Raw genomic sequence first — 21,863 nt, forward strand, 5'->3', positions numbered from 1 at the left:
ACAGATAAGAAAAATCAAGTCTCAGAGAAGCTTGCTTGAATTATTAATAATTGCAAAGCCTGATTTCAATCCAAATCTGCCAATTCTGGAACCTGAGCTCATAAACATTATGGAATATTGTCTCTTGCTCAGCAGACACAATGAGGTTTATGCCTGTTCTTCCCTAGTAGACTGTGAGGAAGAGAGGTTACATGTGCTACTATATGTTCTCATAAGTATATTTAATTTAGCCTTAGTTTTCAAGTCAATTTCCCTGTTAAAACTACATATTAAATAGGACACATTTTTCTCCCCACAAAATCTACACCTATAATTATGTTTGTTAATACAATTCAGTGTGATCCCAAAGGATTCACATTATGTTAATTATGTCTAAAAGCACTTCCATAAACATCAAAAGAACAATAAAAAAGTAAAAGCAATGTCAATAAGAACAGAAACTAGATATTATCTTCCAAACTATCCTTCCTTTCTTCTTCCTCCCTCAAAAGCTATTTTTTTAAGAAGCCTACTCCAGACCACAATAATTCAGTTGTCTTTTGTAGTATATAAGTGATAAAAAATAAGAGAGAACAAAATAACAGATTTTCTCTTCTCTGTCCAATGCTAACTTTGGTCTTTGGCTTCCAAAACTAAATTCTATGATTAATAATGAACTAGGAAAGATAACGCTTTCTTTCTAGATTAGGATGCTTTTCTGAAATATTTGGAACTCTGTATTTTAGGATGCGCCAAAATAAGTCCCCTGTCTGGGCTAGACTATACTTTGTATCTTCTGGTCACAATGAAACAAAGCTGTTGGAGACAAGGAGGGAAAAATCAGCTGTAGAGTTTCCTTTACCAAATGCAATGCTGAATAATCTTGGCATATTTTTATGCACAGGCTTACGACATTCTGTGTGAAGATATGGGAGGTCAATTATTTGGACAATACTGGGATGTAGAGTAGGAATTGCACACTGTGACATGGAATGATGGAGAGGCTTTGGGGAACTACTGAGGTGTGATATGTGTGACATTTCTGGGCTACCCTACCCACAAATGGATGCAATATAAACTTCTATTTCTCAGACCCCTTGGGGAAATTTACCATCTTTGCTCGTGGCATTAGACCTCAAATAGGAGAAATCCTCTAAGAGCGTTCTTTTACTTTATTTCTAAAACAGAGATGCAAACCATTTCCTAAATAGATTAATGAGATAAATATTCCAAAAGCACAACTTAACAGTATTCCTAAACACAGAAACTTCGAGAATTTGTACATTTAATTTTTCCCGCCTCAATGGGTGTTTTTACTGGGAAGTGGGGGCAGAGAGGTGGTATTGGAAAGGCTGGGAAGCACCTGTGCCTGTAGGGCTGGCTTTGTAATACTTGCCCTTTCCTGGATTGTGAACCAGCAGCATCTGCGTCACCTGGGAGAGTTCTAGAAGTACTGAATTTCAAGCCCTGCCTCAGACTTACTGTGTCAGATTCTGCATTTTCACAAGATCTGGGAAATTTGTTGCACATGAAAGTTGAATCGCTCTGCTTAGGCCTCCTCTGCAGGCTGAAGAAGAAAAGCAAGTGAGCTCTATAGAGGATGGGAGAGTGGCCAGCGGAGGAAATGAAGCTCAGGGATTCTGTGTTCTCTGTTATGTGACACACTTTTGTTCTCCTAACCCAAATCCTTTAATCACTCCCTCTCATTCATTTATTTGCTCATTTAACAGATATTTTCTTATGAGCCTCCTACATGCCAGGGACTGTTCTTGATGTTGAGCCTATAGCAGAGAACACCACAGACAAGGTTTCTGCACTCATAAAGCTCTGCATTCTGGTGGAGGAGGGCAGGGAGGACAGGTGACACACAAATACATGATGTAATGTCAGGAGAAATAATAACTACCAAGCAGCAAAACAATAAAGCAGAATAAAAGCACGGAACATGTTGCAGTGGATGGTGCTATTTTAAATAGGAAGGTTAGTAGAAGCCTCCCCAGGGAGGTAACACTTGAACAGAGAACTGACTGAAGTGAGGAAACAATCTGTGAAGACAGTGAAAGGTACAGAGCTCCAGGAGAAGGAACACCATGTGCCAAGACCCTGAGCCACCCTCAGCTTCTTTGAGGAAAAGTGAAAAGTTGAGTGTGACTGCAGCTAAGCAGGCAGAGGCACAGTGGTGGAGACAGGCTTGGCGAGGCCAGCAGGGAGACCATGGAGATCTCAAATACTGTGCCAGAAGGTTTGGATTTTATTCTAAGCATGATGAGAAGCCACTGGGATTTGATCACATAAGTGAGATGAACTGATTTACATATTGAAAAGATCGCTCTGGCTCTTGTGGTCACACCAAGACTACCTGCTATCATCTTTCTTGCAGAAGGACCCGGATGAGAGACTGTGCAACCTAGAGGATTTTGTCCAACTCTGTTTAAATATTTGAATAACTGAATGAATAACTGATGAATGGATGAATGAATGGTTCTAGCTGTCCAGGTTATGGTTATGCATAACAATCCTATGCTGTCTTATTCGTGAGCATAGGATTTGATAAGATCTTTTCTCATCAAATCCATTTGTATTTGTTGTATGATAGCAGACCTGTTGTCAACAGAGCCCACCCAAATATTCCTGGAAGATCTGATATTAGAGGAATTTCAGTTTTCACTTTTTGTTTTTAATGAGAAAGAGAAAAGGTACACGTCTTTCTCATTGAAAGAACTTATGAAACAACTCATAATTCTCTTCCCAGAAAGTCTTTATTCTCTCTTTATTCTTAAAGGCTTTTGTGCTAACTGTCAACAGAATATGAATTGGGTATTGGATAACCCCCAAAGTCATTTTTATATCTGGTTCTATGAATCTATGATTTAATATCCTCCTGTTGTGGTGCTTTTCCAATCCTTCTTTCAGAGTAAACTTTAAGAACCAGCATCATGCTTCTCATGTGGTTTTGAGGGTCCCCTGGCTCTTAGGTACAAACCTTGGGTATAGATGCTACTCAGGATTCAGAATCTGATTCTTCAGGCATCAGCACTGACCAGGAATCCCACTACTTTTTTTTTTTTTTTTTTTTTTTCCATTTTTTGAGACAGGGTCTCACTCTGTTACCCAGGCTGAAATGCAGGAGCGTGATCTTGGATCACCGTAACCTTCGCCTCCCAGGCTCAAGCTATTCCCCTACCTCAGCCTTCCGAGTAACTGGGATTACAGGCGTGTGCCACCACACCCAGCTAATTTTTGTATGTTTAGTAGAGACTGGGTTTCATCATGTTGACCAGGCTAGTCTCAAACTCCTGGCCTCAAGTGATCCACCCACTTCAGCGTCCCAAAGTGCTGGGATTATACGCGTGATCCACCTCACCCAGTGAATTCCACTACTTTTCCCATATGTTGATAAATTTCACAGGAATGCTTCTTGGACTTCCAAATGTACCTAAAACTACAGTTAAAAATACCAATCTTGGCTGGGCATGGTGGCTCATACGTATAAACCGAGCGCTTTGGGAGGCCAAGGCAGGTTGGTCACTTGAGCCCAGGAGTTTGAGACCAGCCTGGACAACATGGCGAGATCCTGCCTCTACAAAAAAAAAACAAAAAAGAAGAAAAATATAAAAATTAGCCAAGCATGGTGGCACATGCCTGTAGTCCCAGCTACTCGGGAACTGAGGTGGGAGGATCACTTGAGCCCAGGAGGTCAAGGCTGCAGTGAGCCATGATCACACCACAGCACTCCAGCCTGGATGACAGAGTGAGACCCTGTCTCACAAAAAAACTAACAAAAAAAGGCAAAACAACAAAAAAAGGCTATTTATCATACTTGTATTCAATTTTGGCTGACAATAAGAATGTGTCATATGTATACATTGGTTTCTTTGGTCTTGTGGCATTATTGCCCTTACATGTTCTAAATATTCTTCAAAGGTCTATGCCATTGGCACAGGGATGCTCCCAGTGTCCCCCAACAAGCTGGCCCACCGTCCAATCTGCTTTGACTCACACAGGCCATCCCTTCCTCACATACAAACCTGTCAGCCTTTCTAATGCAGGTAGGATGCTGGTGAGCAGCCTGCTCCCTGGCAGTAGTGCAAGTCGATCACAGGCAAATGAACACCTCACACAGTGCCTCCTGCCCAGGGTTGTGACCACTACCAGTCACTAGCTGAACCCCTTAGATTCACCCTGGTATGAAAGATTATGGGAAGTACAGCTTATGGGAAGTACACCAGAATACTGGTGTTTATTTTCAGTATCAACCCTCCCCTCACATTCCCACTCTCCAGAAAAAAAACAAAACAAAACAAAAAAAACAGGGCTTCCTTGTATGATGAGTGCCTTATTTTTGCATAGCCCTGTACAGTTATCAAGGTACTTCATGCACACAATTTTCTTTCATTATTCAATATCCCTGCGAAGAAGGAAGGTATGGTTTTTGTCTCCATTTTGCAAATGAGATTGATGACTCACCTTCTTGACTCATCAGTGATGGGGCTAGAATAAGAATGTGTGCTCTTGACCCCTAGACTAGTGTCATTTCTATTCCAGCATGACACCTTGCCCAACCCCGCTTTATATTGTGGTTTGGAAGCACTAACACCTCCATTCTACACTTCTACCCAGAGCATGTCTACAGTGAAGCCTGGACCTCCTCCTTATAAATCACACTGCCAGATCAGTGTTCATGGATGTGCAAATATAAAAATGAAATGAACAAAGGATGATGTCAGATTGCCACATTTTATTTTACCAACTACCACCATTATTTAATAAAAGAAATGATATGTTTCATCATAAAGAAGATAAACATTCTAGAATGTTTATCTAGAATAAGAAGATTCTTATTCTTCTTATTAGATAAGAATTCTCATTCTAGATAAGAATTCTCATTCTAGAATTCTCATTCTAGAATAAGAAGATAAACATTCTAGAATAAGGGCTAGTTTTCCACAAGAAACCACAATTAAGGTGTTTCATATCAACCTATTTTTAAAAACACTGTATATTTTCAAATTTAAAATTAGAACAATTTTCCTTTAACTATGCTGTAATTATTTAACTGACACATGTTTGCCAACCTGAGTATATATTCAAATATATGCATATACATTCAACAATGCCAGAAAAAAAACAGTTATTCCAATTAACTTATTTTTTATCAATACCTTTGTCAAACTTCCAGTTTCACGTGCTGTTTGGCAAAAATGGAAAAAACAGTCACTGGGGCTTCTTCACACAGGTTGGAATATTCTGGGCAAACTGAAAGAAGTTGAGAATTAATTGTTTCCATGCCACCAACCGCTTTTCCTACATTCTCACTCTTTGGAGTGCCAGGAAGACAGTGGGTAGTTGGCACAGTGTGTGTCTGGCTGAAGGTAGCAAGTACTCCAGGAAGGGGCATGTGGCACCTAGAGTTCATAGCATAGGCCTGACTCACAACCTCAACCTTGTCAGTGGTGAATTCATCTGATTGGGGTATCACAGACACATGCAGACTTGATTTTAAGAATCACTGGCTTTGTTTATATGCTATACCTGAATGTATCCATTTTATTTTAAGAAAATGACAAAAGCTCCTACCTGTATCTACCTGCTTAAATAGGTATCTGCTTATATGCAATAGAATCAGGCAGGCAGAACCACACCAGGAAGACATACTACTAGAGTACACAGAAAACAAAATCAAAGACTAGAACATGTTGAGAGGAGGATTTCTTGTTCTTTCTGCCTGTGATACCCCAGGGTGTTTCCAATTATTTCAAGTCATGTCATGGAATATCAATAAAATAGCCCAACATAAAACTACTTGGAATCATTTTTAAATTATATTTAAGCCCATGCCATTTGGGAAATCTTCAGGAAAACAATAGACAGGCGTTGGTCTACACTGATACTAAGGTATTAGGCCAGGTGACTTCACTGAGAAGGAAAACGTGGGAGAAGAAGTAGGGAGAAGGATGTAGGTTGGAGCAAATAAGGAGGGAGCAAGGATGAGTTCATTTTTAGAAATGCCCAATCTGAGTTGTTTGTGGGGCTTCCTGGTTGTGATATCTAGTGGGTACTTACGTTCATTTAGTCATCTAAAATATTTATTTTATGTATGTATTTACTATCAAATCCTGTATGTGGTGCTAGGCACAAGGGAGAATATAGGCCCTGCTTCCATGAATAACCTAGATTTTAACATCAGGAATAGAATAGATAGAATGTTTTTATTCTTTGAGAAAACTTGTTTTGAAATATATAATTCATTTAGAAATTTTAAAAAGCAACCTTCATTCCTTTTTATAAGAAAACAAGAATAGAAGCCAAGTACTAAGTCATTTGCATAATATCAATATTTTACTTTATTTTGATCTGGCTAAATTAGTCAAAAGCTTAAATTTTATTTTAGTCCACTTAGTTTCATGTTAATGTTTTTACATTCATAAGTAAATGTTTTGCTTCTGTCCTATGACAGCATGACAAAAAATATTTACCAAATATTCATAATTAACCTGTTGAATTGAAGACAGTGCAACCTCCCACAGACTTCAGAGGGACCTTCTCCATTAATTAACTTTTGGAAGTGATGAAACTCATCATATTTCTGATAGTACAGCATCAGTAATCCAAAAACTAACTCAACATAAACCTCTCCTCGTCTATAAAATGTAGAGTATGCTTGTTCCAAAAATTCAAGTGATTTAAATGATTTCTATTAAATCACAAAGTTGACTTAGTTCAAAAGCTCATCGTCGACAAGCCTATATGTTTCTTTGTTATGTATTTATTATTTGTTATTTACAATCTACACTAGGTTAGGAGATGAAATTGGGTCTCCTACAGTCTGGCTGGCTTTCCAATGTGGTTCACAAACCAGGGACCAATTTCAGGAACAAGAACCTCAAAAAGTGGACAGGGTGAGTGTTACTCACCAATTAATGCACTACATTAAGAAAACTCTCCTAGAGCTGACTGATTTTGTGTAGACTTCCTGTTTGAGTGGAGGAGGCTGTTCTTCAGTGGGCGGAGTAAGGATGGGGATAATATGAGGGGGATCTCACAGGGCATACAACACAGTAAGAAGGCAGAGCAGCTTAGAGACCCGAGCCAGGAAGCAAGATGGAGGGTACTGCTTCCACTCCATGCTATGTCAGGCTACTGAAACCACTGGAATATTCTCATCTCTTTTATAGGCAAAGAAGACATATAAAACAGGCAAGCACCAGAAAGTATTTGTGTCCACCATACCTTATTGCACTGCCTAATTTTCTAAGACTGCTTCTCAGAACCTCTCCAAGCAGTCGAACAAAACTTAACATGAAATGAAGTACATTTTCTTTGTTCTGTAGCTCAACCTTGGTACTATTTTTTTCTCCCCATCTACCTATCTCCCAATACCCTCTTCAGCATTGTTGGATTTTCATCTCACACAAAGTGTATCTAAAGGCATAGCATTATAATCAGTATGGTTTGACGTGAAAACCTTAAAATAAGAGAAATAAAAGACTGTATGAACTCAGTTTTCAATACTGCATGTTCTGATTTTTTTTTAAAGGATGACTTCTAGAAAAAAATAAAAGCAACCTCTGACCACTTTGATTTTTCTTGATTTTATATTTATGCAGAAAACGATTGCTTGCCACTGCAGCAGATCTTTGTTTTATTTAAGAGTAATTTCTAAGATTCATTTCACATGGCAACACTGACATGTGCCGAGGCTAGAAATTTGATTCTCAGGTGCTATGAGACTGGACTAGGGAGGAAAATTTTTGGACAATAAATCGCCAACCAGAACCCTCATTTCACATTTTGAAGGAGAAATGCTGTTCCCTCAAAGTCATTCTGTACAGTTGATCTGGTGGAGTATTAACAATATTCTTGCTCCAAAAAGTGGCCCTTACGTACTATGGAGTCATTTCTGAATTAAGATGTTCCATAAAGACTTGGATATACTCTATTAGAAATGTATTTCAAATACATGAAAAGGGGGGAAAAAAGGAAAAGATAAAATATACTGAATCCAAAAATCTGAAGCAGCTACATAACATAGCCACTGTAATTGGAGCAATAGATTTGGGGCTGAGATTACATTTGCTAACAGAAACTGGATAATAAATTTAAGACTTTACATTTAACAATAAAAATGGTTATTACCATTAGGCTGACTAGGTTGGAGGCTGGGAGCAGAAACTGAGTATAAACTGCCAGTTCAGAAACAGGATGATAGAACTAATCCTCCGTTTCAAAAGAAAAGTGATCTTCCCCGTGTCTTCTCAGGCCCTCATGTGAAGGGCCACTTGTTTTGGTTTATTTACAATTAACATGAAATTATGAGGAGATATTTTCATATCTCCACATCATAACCAAGTCTTACTAAACTATTAAGAACTGAGCTACCAACTGAAGGATAAATATAAGAAATCAGACTGGCAAAAGTGCATGGCCTATTGCAACCTATTAATCACTACCCTTCTCCTGTAAAAAAAAAAAGTACGGCCAGGTGCGGTGGCTCACACCTGTAATCCCAGCACTTTGGGAGGCCGAGGTGGGCGGATCATGACGTCAGGAGATCAAGACCATCCTGGCTAACACAGTGAAACCCTGTCTCTACTAAAAATACAAAAAAATTAGCCAGACGTGATGGCACATATCTGTAGTCCCAGCTATTTGGGAGGCTGAGGCAGGAGAACGGCGTGAACCTGGGTGGCGAAGCTTGCAGTGAGCTGAGATCACACCACTGTACTCCAGTCTGGGCGACAGAACGAGACACTGTCTCAAACAAACAAAACAAAACAAAAACAAAGTACTGACTGTGATTTCTAGGATATTAAACTAAAGGCTGTGACACTTTTCTTTTTCTTAGTATCTTCTGCTTTGCCTTTTGAAAAAATCAAAACTATTTTCTTCAAAATTCACTGTGTTAATTAAAACATAAAACAAAATGATAAACGAACACCTCAGTTACTGAGCAACAACTTCTTTAACTGTCTAAAGCCTGGAGCTGGGGGTGTTGAGGTGCAGAGAACATGTTATTGTAAGGTCTTTAAAATGTGTTTAAAATGCGTTTAACAATGAGTCATTGTTAGTTTACTAGAGTTTCCATTTTCAACTGCCTAAATAGATCTTGTGTTCAAAAGCAACAACATTTAAATTCTTGGCCTTTCTGGGAGTTTTCTGTCAAGGAAGGATGGCAACCCCAAGTTTGCAAATATAAGAGAAAGAATTCTAGGGCAGATATCTAAAGGCCCAAAGTGTGGTTCTGGTTAAATTAATTTGCTTCAAATCCTGAGTAGCTTCACATACTAAGACTTATTTTCTTCATTTGCAGAAAAGAGCTAGTGTTGATCACTCCAAGTATACAAATTATTTTTATGGCCGGGCACGGTGGATCGCGCCTATAATCCCAGCACTTTGGGAGGCCGAGGCAGGCAAATCATGAGGTCAAGAGATTGAGACCATCCTGGCCGACATGATGAAACCCCGTCTCTACTAAAAATACAAAAAATTAGCTGGGTGTGGTGGCACGAACCTGTAGTCCTAGCTACTTGGGAGGCTGAGGCAGGAGAATCTCTTGAACCTGAGAGGGAGAGGTTGCAGTGAGCTGAGATCATGCCACTGCACTCCAGCCTGGTGACAGAGTAAGACTTCGTCTCTCTCTCTCTCTCTCTCTCTATATATGTGTGTGTGTGCGTGTGTATATATATATATACACACACACACACACATACACACACACACACACACACACACACATTTGTAAGATACATGAGAAGGTAGACTGTGCCCACCTCTCTCAATACTGAGTATAGTATTAGGCAAATGCCATAGCATGCTATGAATACACATTAAATAAAAGAACTAAGGCACCAGAATTCTCCTTGATAGTTCTTTGCATGTGATAATAAAACCATTAATGGTTATTGAGCTTTTACTATGTCCTCAATACCAGATTGAATTTTTCATGTAGATTATTGCTTTCCATTTTCTTAACCTATTAAAGTAGTAGCTATGGTTATCTCTATATTATACTTGGGGAAATTGAGACACACAGAGGTTAAGGAACTTACTCAAGGTCACACAGTTAACTAGTAAAATGAGATTCATATGTGGACTCACTACTTCTCGCCACAATAATGAAACAAACGTTTTTTGCCTCCAGCTTAATAAAACCTTTGATATAGTAATAATTACTGATATTTTTATAGAGCATGTGGTATTTCATGGGATTCCCAAACAACCTAGTAATATCCTTAGCTCCATTTTATAGATTAAAAAACCCAGTGCTCAGAAAGAAATAATTGGCTGAAAGATAGGTGGTAGAATGAACAAGAAATCAAGCCTTCAGAATCATAACACAATGAACATTACACTGTATAATCTATTATGATCTTCTAGCGTGCAATGGGTAAGAAGAAGGGGTCAGGACACAAAACCAAATCCCTTCAGTTATTTTTGGAAACATACTACTAATGTGTCTGTCTGTATTCTAGGAGACTGCTTTATCTCTCTCTCATTTCTGCAAGGCAAAGTGAGGAAATGACTTCTCTTTGAAACTGAGCATCTACCAGGAAATGCACATCCTTTCCTAAACCACCCTCATTTCTTCTCCTGTGATGAAAGAACTGGATTAACAGCACACACAAGACAAAAATGAGTGAGACAAAAGAAAAAAAGTGATTAGCATGAAGCTCTAAACTGATAGTAGACCCAGTCAGGTCCAGAAAACATCAGGAATATTAATTCCAATAACTTGAAAAAGCAGAGCAGGGTGGAGGGAGGGGAAGGAGCATTGTATTAAGCTCAAGAAAATGTGATGAACATTGGAATGTAATGGTGTGGATAAGGAGGACTCTCACCTAGGAACCAGTCCCCATCCTCAAGGAAGCAAACTGAATCTAATTGAACTGAACAAAACCAAACCAACATAAACTAAAATAAAATAATCAGCCTGTGAGGGATATCTGTTAGCACATGCCACTTATGGAAATCCAAAAAAATCATCTTTCACCAGCAACCATATGACATTAAATAAGATTCAACTTTGGGGAAAGAAAATAAATGAAGTATAAAATAGCTTTTTCTTTAAATGGCAAATAGGAAACTTCTTTTATTTTCCAAGTTATTGGTTTGCTGTCTTCAAATAAGACAGATTTTACTAACAGAGTAAATCTCAGAAAATAAAAATAAACCAGTTAGTGAAAATTGGAGTTCAGCTACATGATTCTTGGGGTTATCATGGGATTAAAAAGATAATATTCACCATCTCCTTATTTCACAAATACTTGTAAATTTAGACAATATTTTTGCTTGAAGAATTAAATCTTTCATTTACTAGATCTAGTAAAGCTAGTTGAGTTTTGTAGTCCAATTATGGAAGAAGGCCCAGCCCACAATGCAATCAGTTCACTCCATCTTAATGAAAGTAATGAAAAGAGAAAACTGAAGAAGGAATTGTTCTAGAAGCACACAACTGGCATGAGCTCAGAAATGGCATAGTGGAAAAAGCAATAGCTCTGCATGACACTCGTCTTCCCATCAAATTTTTGCTTTCAGCTTCACAAACACAAGAATACATTGGAACATCCATAAAATAGTTGAGCTCCTTAATGTTCACTGACTAAAATAAATAACTAAGGACAGCAAGCTATTCTAAATTCAGTAGGACTTTTGGATGAACTTGCATTTATTAATCTTAATGAGTAGCATCTTTGCATGTTTACCTAGTGGTTGAACAAGTGTATATGACATATTAATTTGTTCAGTCTATAGACAATGCTTGATAAGTATGTGGATTTGAGGACCCTTGTAAGCAATCCATAGCTCCCCAGAGTTCTTCGGCTGCCAAATAGGAACTACTGAACCCCTTCTCTTCTATTAAATACTCATAATATAAAAATAGACTTATAGAAGGCATTCCAGCATGATATTCAGCAAAATTGGCAGTCTACATGCATTGAAAAAGAGCCAGAGGATCATATACTGACATGGTAACTGTTCATTGCTGGCTAAAATGGTTTAGGGAATTTTATTTGCTTTTCTGTATTTTCCAAAATTTTAACAATAATTATTTATCCTTTTGCAGTAAAAGTAAGCAACAAAAAAGCAAAGCAAACAAGTTAACAAAAGCTCTCAACGCTGCCACATTAAAAAGGCCTTAGCAGTCCTCTATAAACTTAAAAACCCAGATTCTTGGAAAACGCCCCTAATAGTTGATTCTCCTTGTTCCTAGGGGACCTATTTCTTTACAGTGATGTAGAAAACTATGGAAACCTAAATGTGCATTCTAAAACTAAATGTACATTCCACAAAAACTGAGTTTCTGGCCAGAACAATTATATTTCCATTGCAAAATTTATCCTATCACACTCCTTGAAGTCCTTCAATGGATCCCCCATTGTCCTATTGGGCAATTTCGTGGCCCCCAAATCTTTCTGATCCTGCACCACTAAGCTCTCTAATGTCATGCCCAATCACTCCCTTAAGTCACCAGCTCTGGCTCTGTTATGGCCCCTCATAGCTTTCTTGCTTGCTACTCTTTGGAAAAGTCTAGTCATTTCTCAGAGCACATCCTATGAAAAAAACGCTCTCAGATTCTTTCAACAGGGCTCGTTAATGCAGGGAAAAAAGAAAACTAACTTACTCTATGTATTCCCCATGAAGATTACAAAGAGAGCAGACTCATTTTTTTTTTTTTAATAATAGTATCTAACTGCAACCCAGAAATGCCCCATCATGTACTCTGAAAATTATATGTCCGAACACTACTTATGCAAAATTTAATGGCAGGTTCAAAACACTGTTGAGTCAAAAATTCAATATTGACGGTGCATTAACAATTGCTGGTAATCCAATGATCTGTGTTTATATGTTCGGGGTTGGACAACATTGCCAAATGTGGTAGTGACCACTGTTTGTCTTCCAACGCCCAGGCTCATCCTCTTCTTTAACAAGAGACACCCTGTTTTTGCCAGGCACAGCACTGCTTACAATGAAGATTATATTTCTCAGTCTGTTCGTTTAGTAAGTTCCCATGTGACCATGTTTTGGTCAATGAGATATAAAGAGAAAATATTATATGATATTTCCAGAAAATCTTTTTTAAAGAGACAAGGCACACCCTTCTTTTGCTCTATCCAATTCCATGGAATGTGGATGTGATGACAGGAGCTTCACCAGCCCTTCTAGATCAGAAGACTGGTTGGGGGCCATACTTTAGGGATGGTAGAACAGTGAGCTGGAAGGAGCCTATGTCCCTGAATAGTTTCAGGAGCTCCCTTTCTAGCTCTGGACTGCCTACTCTAAATTGTTGCTAGGTGAGAAAAGAATAAACTGTTACTTTCTTTAAGTCTCTGTAAATGCAGGCCAATTTTTTTTTCAGGTCTCTGTATTTGCAGCCAAAGCTAGTCTTAAAGGAGGTATGGAACTTTGCATGACAACCCAGGCATATTAACAGAATATAGAATGAGAACCCTTAACAAACTTAGCAATGCACTAAGTCTAGTTAGTGGATATCAAGTATTAGTGATTCTCAAAATTCACTTAGAAGGCTAGCATCCTCATCAAATCTCCTAGGGGCTGAAAGGTCATGGGATTGGGTATACCAGTCTCAACTGGGGCTTTTTTTTTTTTTTTTTTTTTTTTGAAAGTGAGACTTTATTAACAATGGTTTAAAAAAAAAAACAAACCACAGAAGGACATTTTAGTAGAATTCAAGGACCCCAGGCATCACTAAAAAATAGTTAATTTTTAGTTATAATTGTTGTTGCTGGCAAAAGTTGTTAGTAATACCTCTCTTTTTAGTTAAAATCCCTATATTTGATGAAAGTGTTGTAGTTGACACATTTCTATTAAAAACAACAATTTCTATTCTACATAATACCTGACTCTTCACAACTGTCAAGGTCATGAAAAAACAAGGAAATATTGAGACACTGTCACAGACCAGAGGAGAAAAGAGTGGTATGATGACTAAATGTAATATGGATCCTGGAAAAGAAAAGCACATTAGTGGGAAAACTGGCAACCTCCAAATATTGTTTGGAGTTTGATTGATAGTGATGTAACCCAGTTTGGAGTCTTAATTGTGGCAAATGTACCAGAATAATATAAGATGTGAACAACGGGGAAACTTGGTGGGGGTATACAGGAACTCCCTGTTCTATATTTACCACTTTTCTGTACAACTAAAACCATTGTAAATTTCTAATTTCATTTAAAAATAGCACTATCTATTGCCAAGTAGTTGGCAGGATTGGTTGTGATGATAGGTACAAAGCCCTGAGCTTGTAGTAGAGATCTAATAAATATTATTACCCTCCCTTCTACGAACACCCTTAAAATCCCCCCAATCTTTAACATTTTCTATTATCAGATAAATTCTTTGACATGTACTTCTTCTGTCTTGGTATGACTGAAAAATAATTGTCTTATAATGGACTTTCATAAATTTGAAGGCAGCCATATATTTTCCTTTCCTTTTCTTCTCCACTATTAATAATCTGTCTTCACCTTTTCCTTGTGGTTACTCTGCTTTCTTCTTTGACGTGTTTTTTCTCTGTAGTCTTTCTAAATTTATTTGACTAATTTTAGGATCCAGATCATACTCAGTACTCTTGCAAAGGCATCCCACGATAAACTTATGGATATAAATCCTCTTTTCTCCATGGTTCTCTCTCCTTCACTCTTTCCCCTGGTTTTACACAGAATACGTTCTCAGTATGTTTCTGTTAAATTGATTTGAATTAATGAAGATGGTGTATAGCCAAAGGACTATTTCATAATCCTTGAATGATTTATTATCTTTGCAAACATTTGAGCATGATGTCAGATATAATTATAACATTAAACTTTTAGCTCTCTCATATTTATTTCAAAGCACCTAGTTAGACAGATTTTCCAGGACATGAGCTACTCTGGTGAACATCACATGCCTTTGGGAGTTCCATGAACTCTTACAAAGAACCAAGATCAATACAGTGAAGAAAACTTTCTTTTAGCTTAAAAAGCATACCTAAGGTTTGACTGGAATTTCAACAATTACCAAAAGGTTTCTCACTGGCTTTCAAATAATGCCTGGCAAATCAAGAAAATAATTTATTTTTCCATGTTTTTTCTTGGTCATTTAGCCAAACTTAGTGTCTGTTTATTTATTTTTCACACTATATTTTTATAGCTTGTTGCCTCAACTCTCTTTTCTATACTTGTCAATACCGAACTCTATGCCTTTCTGATTAGATGGCAATGTTTTGAAGTTGTTTTGGTGATTACAATAAAAGAGAACACAAAAGGAAGTAAGCTGGAAAGAAAAACACATCAACAAGACAAAGCGATGGTGCCTCCAGAAAGTATTTTTAGCAGAACACAATAAGAAGGACAAGAAGAAAACAAAAACGATAGGAAGAAATAGTGATTTTTCAATCAAGCAAAGTGAAGTTTGATTTAGAAGTTAAATCCTGAGATAAGCCAGTCCTTCAAACTGGGATCTGGCCTTGGATTAGAAATGAGGCCACAGAACTCTGCTCTGGGTAGTTCAGAGCCTCCCGGGCATTAGTCATGGCCCAGTCTTCAGAAGGAGATGCTGTGGATGCTCTGCCCACATTCCCTTAGATTTCTTAATGATCTCCAAATACAGCAGATTCTATAGTGCTGCTTTCACTCCCAAAAGCCTGACTGTACCTTTATGGTAGGATGGCCCTTAGGCTGCTGCAGCCCATTTTGCTTAAACTGGTACTTCTCAAAGTATAATCTACAGACCAGCAGTATCCATATCACCTAGGAATGTGCTGAAAATGTAAATTCTCGTACCCTGTCCCAGACCCAGTAGATCAGAAACTGTAGAAGAGGGGCCCATCAATCTGCATTTTATTAAGCCCTCTAGTAATTCTGATACATGCTCAATTTTCAGACCCACTGACACATGGAGAGTCAAGTGGCTTGGAGTTTACATTTTGAGGGAAGCATCTCTTAACCAATGCTGATAGACGTGAGAGCTGCCTCACTCCTTGTGGGAACAAATCAGGGGTGAAATCTAAACTATCTCCTAGAACTCCATGACAGAACTGACCCAAAATTAATCTCTGTGGGTCTCTCTTCATAGCATAGCCTTTCTTGGCCTTCTCTTCACTTCCCCACCACCCAACTAGTGTTTCACAGGACCACTTCCTACTAATTCAATTTCATATGAATCTTCAGCATAGGATCTGCTTCTAGGGAACTAAACCAAAAATACCTTCTTTCATGAAAACCTCAACTTTATTGTTTACAGTCTGGTGATCTGGCATCACATTAGCAATAATCGTAGACTCCACACATGGCACTAGAGGCTGGGGATAACCAGATCAATAGGACTTTCTCTGCCCCTAGAAAGCTAGGGGTAGTAGCAGTAGTGGTGGGGCTGGGGGGACAGACACTTTAAAGGATATTGTATATATAACAACACTGAAATTCTCAACAGTGGTAGGAAAAAAATTTTACCCAAAACTCCTAGAAGAAGCAATGGGCCAAGCTCACTCCTAAATGTGGATGAAGACTTTTCAGGGTATGAAAAGTGAATGAAGTATTCCAGCAAAACTCATGGACCAAAACATGGGAGTAAGAGACAGAGAAGAACCATGCATAATTTGGTGTTCATGTGGTGTCTAGTTCAAATTAGAGAGGGGCAGATGATAAAGTGAAAAAATTGGGAAGTTCTGTAGCATAGGAAGACTTCTGTGTCCTTCTAAGTAGTGTGGCCTTTATTTGGTGGGTGATGGGTATGTGTTGGTAGGTTTTAAGCATGAAAATACCTGTTCAAATGTGTTCACAGAAAAATCCTCTGGTTGAATTAAAAAGGGGCAATTTTATCAGCAGGAAGACCAATCAAAGGCTACAGTGAAAATCCAATTTTATCAGCAGGGAGACCGATCAAAAGCTATAGTGAAAATGCAAGACATGGCAAGGTTCTGAACTGGAGGAGAATATGGAACCCAGGAAATATGTAGGAGCCCAAACTGGCATGATGGTAACTGAATACATGTAGTACTGATTGACAGGGAGGAATAAGGCAAGGACAAATCCAGGTTTCTGGCTTGAGTGATGCAATTAACTTGGTCATAACCATTTTCATCTTGCCAGTTCAGAGTGAGGACTAAAACGGCCACACTGAGAATCGCCCCTTACCTTGGGAAAGCTAGATACAATTAATATTCAAAATCAACACAGTCAATGGAAAGTTTCATCAGTGCTGAAAAATGCAAGGCACCTCTGATTAGTACTGATATAGAATTGCCTAATCAACAAAAACACCGGGTACAATTAATAAACATGCCCTTTCAGTTAAATACAATTTAGGCATGATTACATTCAATGGAGAGTTTATACAATTTTTCAGTGTTTCTTTAGTAATTAACAAAATTCTAACTCTTAAGAGAATTAGACATAGAGATGTGCAAAAGTTTACTAGAAGAGCAGATAGTAAAATGAAGATGCATGTGTGTATTGGGGTGGGGGGAGTGACATCATGATTAACGTGAGCTTTCAACAGAACAAGCTGCAAAACGAATTCCCCAAATCACTATATGAACAAAAGCAAACACAATACCTAACTCTGGCACAAAAATATTGCCAGAGACAGAACTCAGTCAAGCTAAAAGCTGGCTACAAAAAAGGAGAAACCTATGGAAATGCTTTGGAAGAATTTTTTACTGGAATCATGCATGAGAGGGCCTAAAGCCCAACTCAATCTAGCTCTAGCCTCTAGAGTCTGATGCACTGGGAATCAATGTGAAAGGGTGGCAGAGCCGGCACAGGAACTTGGTTCCCCTTCTGCCTAAGGGTTCAATCTCTTGATTCCCAGGAAGGCACCTCCTTACAGCTGCAAACCCTCATGTCCCTCCTTCCTCATGCTCCATTTGACTTCAAATCCTCATGACATAAAATAAAAGAATTAGCAACAGGAAAAGAAACAAACCAGTTTCAGGCCTTCCTAAAAACAATGATGTCTATTGGCCTTATCATCCCACCACCAACCTGAGAAAAGACTGTTCACTAAACAAGTGGGCTGAGTTGGTGACAAGAAGAAGCAGTGGTAGGACTCAAGAGACATTCCCACCACCATAGTAGCCACATTCTCTTCAAGAAATTTTGTTACATACTCAAATCCCAGTTTGGATAAAGCAAGGGTAATGTTAAAACTCACTCATACAAACATCCCACATACATGCCTGTTTATCTGTCTGTCTGTCTATCTATCTATCTATCTATCTATCTATCTATCTATCTATCTATCTATCTACCTACCTACCTACCTACCTACCTACCTACCTACCTACCTATCTATCTAATGACTTAGACAGCAACCAATCAGAATGGACAATGTTGTAGCTTTAGCGGTAGAGAGATTTCAGAGGAGGGGCTGGGGCTGCCAGGGTATGGTAGGAGTAGGAGGAAGTTAAAGGGTGAATGGGGGCACTTTAAGGGAACAGAGTGGCAAAAGTCTTTAATCAGTAGCAATGCATTTCAATATTTCAACAACTGTATATTCATACTCATGCATATCAGATGAATATCAGTCCTAGCAAACAAGAATATTTTTCTTGCATTAAACTGTCCAAATCTCAGAATGTGGAGCACAAGTTGGGCATGGCAGAGAGTCTAAGAACAGTAAATAAATTTAATTGACTATAATGGTCCAGGAAAAAATAAGATAGAACCAGCTAGCATTAATAGCCAGAAAAAATGACTCAATTATCAAACTCAAGAGGAGTAAAGGAGGACTTTCATTAAAAGATAGGAAATGCAGCCAGGCATGGTGGCTCATGCCTGTAATCCCAGAACTTTGGGAGGCCGAGGCGGGTGGATCACAAGGTCAGGAGATCGAGACCATCCTGGCTAATACGGTGAAAACCTGTCTCTACTAAAAATATAAAAAATTAGCCAGGCGTGGCGTGTGTGCCTGTAGTCCCAGCTACTCGAGAGGCTGAGGCAGGAGAATGGTGTGAACCCGGGAGGCGGAGCTTGCAGTGAGCTGAAATGGCACCACTGCACTCCAGCCTGGGCAACAGAGCGAGACTCTGTCTCAAAAAAAGAAAAAGAAAAAAGATAGATAGGAAATTCATATTTCTTTAATGGTATGACTGGATTTTGGAACAGAGAAGTAAACGCTGGGGTGATATGTTAAGGACAACAAGATTTCTCAGAGGAACCCCAGAATACTCAGGGGATTGCTAATTTTTGAGGAGTCACAGAGGTCAGAACCTATAACTCTGAGAAAACATCTCTTTATTCTGGTCCTTTCTGCAATTCCTGACTCCCAGTCCTTAAAAGGCACAGAAATGTTAGAAAACAACTTTGGGTGTTGATCCTGAGCTGGAAGAATCCAAGCAAACATGGAAAAGCAGTGTAGGAAATCAATGGAAGCTGCATCGACCAAGTTCTAACTGTAATGATTTTTATAAATTTGTCATATTCAGGACAGTGTGACCACTACTATAAACACTGCAGCATTAGCATGCACAAAGATGTTCATGGCAGCAGTGTTTAAAACAGGAAAGAACTGGGAAGACATAAATATTTTACTCTATAAAGTTGACTACAGTAACTATGATATATCCATTTGATGTGATGTTATACAGCCATTAAAATGACGTTTATAAAGACTTAGTAATAATGCTTGGAAACATTTTTAAAAATAGGGTAAAAAGGGAAGATACATAATTACCCATATAGTATGATCACAATTAACAGCAACTACATACGTAAAGACATAAAAAACACCAAAATATTAAGAATGTTTGGATGTGAGGAAGAAGATTTTGAGTGGCATTTGTCATCTGATTTATCAGCATTCTCCCAATTTAAGCATGAAGGAACAAGATGAACTGAAAACCACAGTGAACTTTGGATAAAGTATGAGCACTTGCTCTATAGACTTCATTTCTGTATGCAGTGCAAGACTTAAGAGAGGAATCAGCCTTTTGACGGCACATTGGGAGCCATAACACTTTGTATTCCCTTTGAACAAGACCTTCCCCTAAACAGAAGCTAATATCTGTGTGTGCAAGTGTTAGGGGAGATTTCAGTCATTGACATACATACCCCTGGGGTCAGCACTTCTATTGACTGATTTGACACTCACAGTCTATTCAGGATGTTTTTCAAATTGTTCAAATATCTAAGAAAAATGTTTGAAGCTATTATGATCACACATTAATAATGCTCAAGGGTAAAATTATCTAAAAAGTAACTCTTATATGGATAATTTTTATTACCTTAAAATATATTTACCATATGCCACACACTATGATTATATAATTCCCACCACAATCCCATAGTATATATTCTTATTATCTCCATTGTAAAAATAAGAAAATAGGTCTGGGCAACATAGGTAACTCAGTCATGCAGCTCAGAAATGATAAAAGCAGAATTTGGACTGAGTGATCTCTGACTTTAAGGTCTACATCTTTGACCATTATTCTATAGTGTCTGGATTTTTTTTACATCAGTAATATACATCTAGATATGTCAAAAGACCATCTTCCTTTGTCAACATTTGCTCTAGAACAATACTCCAAGCAAGCAATGCTCTGGAAGACTCAGGCACGTACTGACTACTCAAGTATCTTATACTGGCCACTTCAAAAACCTAAATGAACCCTATCTTAGAAGCCACAGTTGAAGGAAAATGATGATGTTTGATGGTTCTCTTTTTATTAAATCAGCTTTAAAATGTTACCTGTTTACACAGAAAAAATCACTTAATCTTTGTTCTATTTTGCATTTCATAATTTATTTAAGAGACTTAATGATATCTAACCCTAACCTTTACTCTAAAAGACTTACCATCGTGTGCAGCCTAAAAGGAAACAAATTTTGATCTGGCTAAATGAAATGAAATAGAATGAAGTTCTGGCTTAAAATTTACTTGCTTTTCTACCATGCCTTTCTGACAAAGAGAAAAGAGAATCTGTAATCAAGGGGCAATTATACTACCTGCATCCAGGAACCAGACACAGCAACGCAAGCAAACTCCCCATAGTCCTTCCGAATCACAATTCTGTGTCATCGGGTCCTCTGAAATCTTAGACTTAGTAGGGATGGAGTAATATAATTATGAGGGGAGCCGTATATTTCTCCTACTAAAACTTGGAGGGAGAAAAATGTGTGCAGCTGGAAGATTAAAACTCTAAGCAAAGTGAGGGTTTTTGCAGAATGAGAAATTTGTTGGAAATAAGGCAAGGCAACAAGAAAAATTATGGGCTACATCTGAGAGCACAATTCTATGGTGAAATTGCTTTCATCATGAAACACCTTTCCAAAAGAAAGAGCTAAATACAGGAGGCATTAGAGAATAATTTCAACCCAGATGGGCTAACACTTCAGAGAAGACTCTACAGGGGATAATCTTTCACAACGTAGGAATGAATGAAATCAGCTGATGGATCTTCCATTGGTTTTTAGCCTCTGTAGAACATTCTATTTTCAGAAAATCTAAACAAAGTAAATCCAAGAAGAGAGGTTTTTTTTTTGTATTGTTTTTCACATGTGTGTCCAGGCAAAACCGGTTCTTCCTAAAGAAGTAGAAAATATAGAAATAGAGACTAAAGAAACATAAAGTGGATATTTACAAACTACTATTCAAATTATCTCCATGGTAATTGAATGCACTATTTATCAGTTTCCATTGAATTCTTAAATCTGTCTTAATATCTGTATATCACTTATAAACTTTCGTATGTATTATCTTATTTTAACTTTCCAAAAATCCTGAGAGGTTGCCAGGGCATCTTAGGCCCACCTTGCAGATGGTGGAACTGGGATGGAGAGATGAAAGGACTTATTCAAGGACAAATGCAAATGGAAGAATCTGAACTTAAATCACATGAGTATTTGAGTGTGTGAGTTCCATATGTGAGCATGGTAAG

General features: G+C 38.2%; 1 protein-coding gene across 6 annotated transcripts in view; it reads right to left on the reverse strand.

Moving 5' to 3' along the window:
• The window catches only part of LRRC3B (leucine rich repeat containing 3B), a 206,257-nt gene that overhangs the window by 36,374 nt on the left and 148,020 nt on the right, over positions 1 to 21,863 (reverse strand). The window contains exon 2 of one of the 6 annotated variants that reach the window (XM_050779509.1): positions 5,142 to 5,235. The exons of the other annotated variants lie outside the window; for them this stretch is intronic. The gene's annotated coding sequence lies outside the window, so the exon portion shown is untranslated. The remainder of the gene's footprint in view (positions 1 to 5,141; positions 5,236 to 21,863) is intronic. 6 annotated transcript variants of the gene reach the window in all.

This window comes from Macaca thibetana, chromosome 2, assembly GCF_024542745.1.
Source record: "Macaca thibetana thibetana isolate TM-01 chromosome 2, ASM2454274v1, whole genome shotgun sequence".
In the NCBI taxonomy this organism is placed as follows: Eukaryota; Metazoa; Chordata; class Mammalia; order Primates; family Cercopithecidae; genus Macaca; species Macaca thibetana.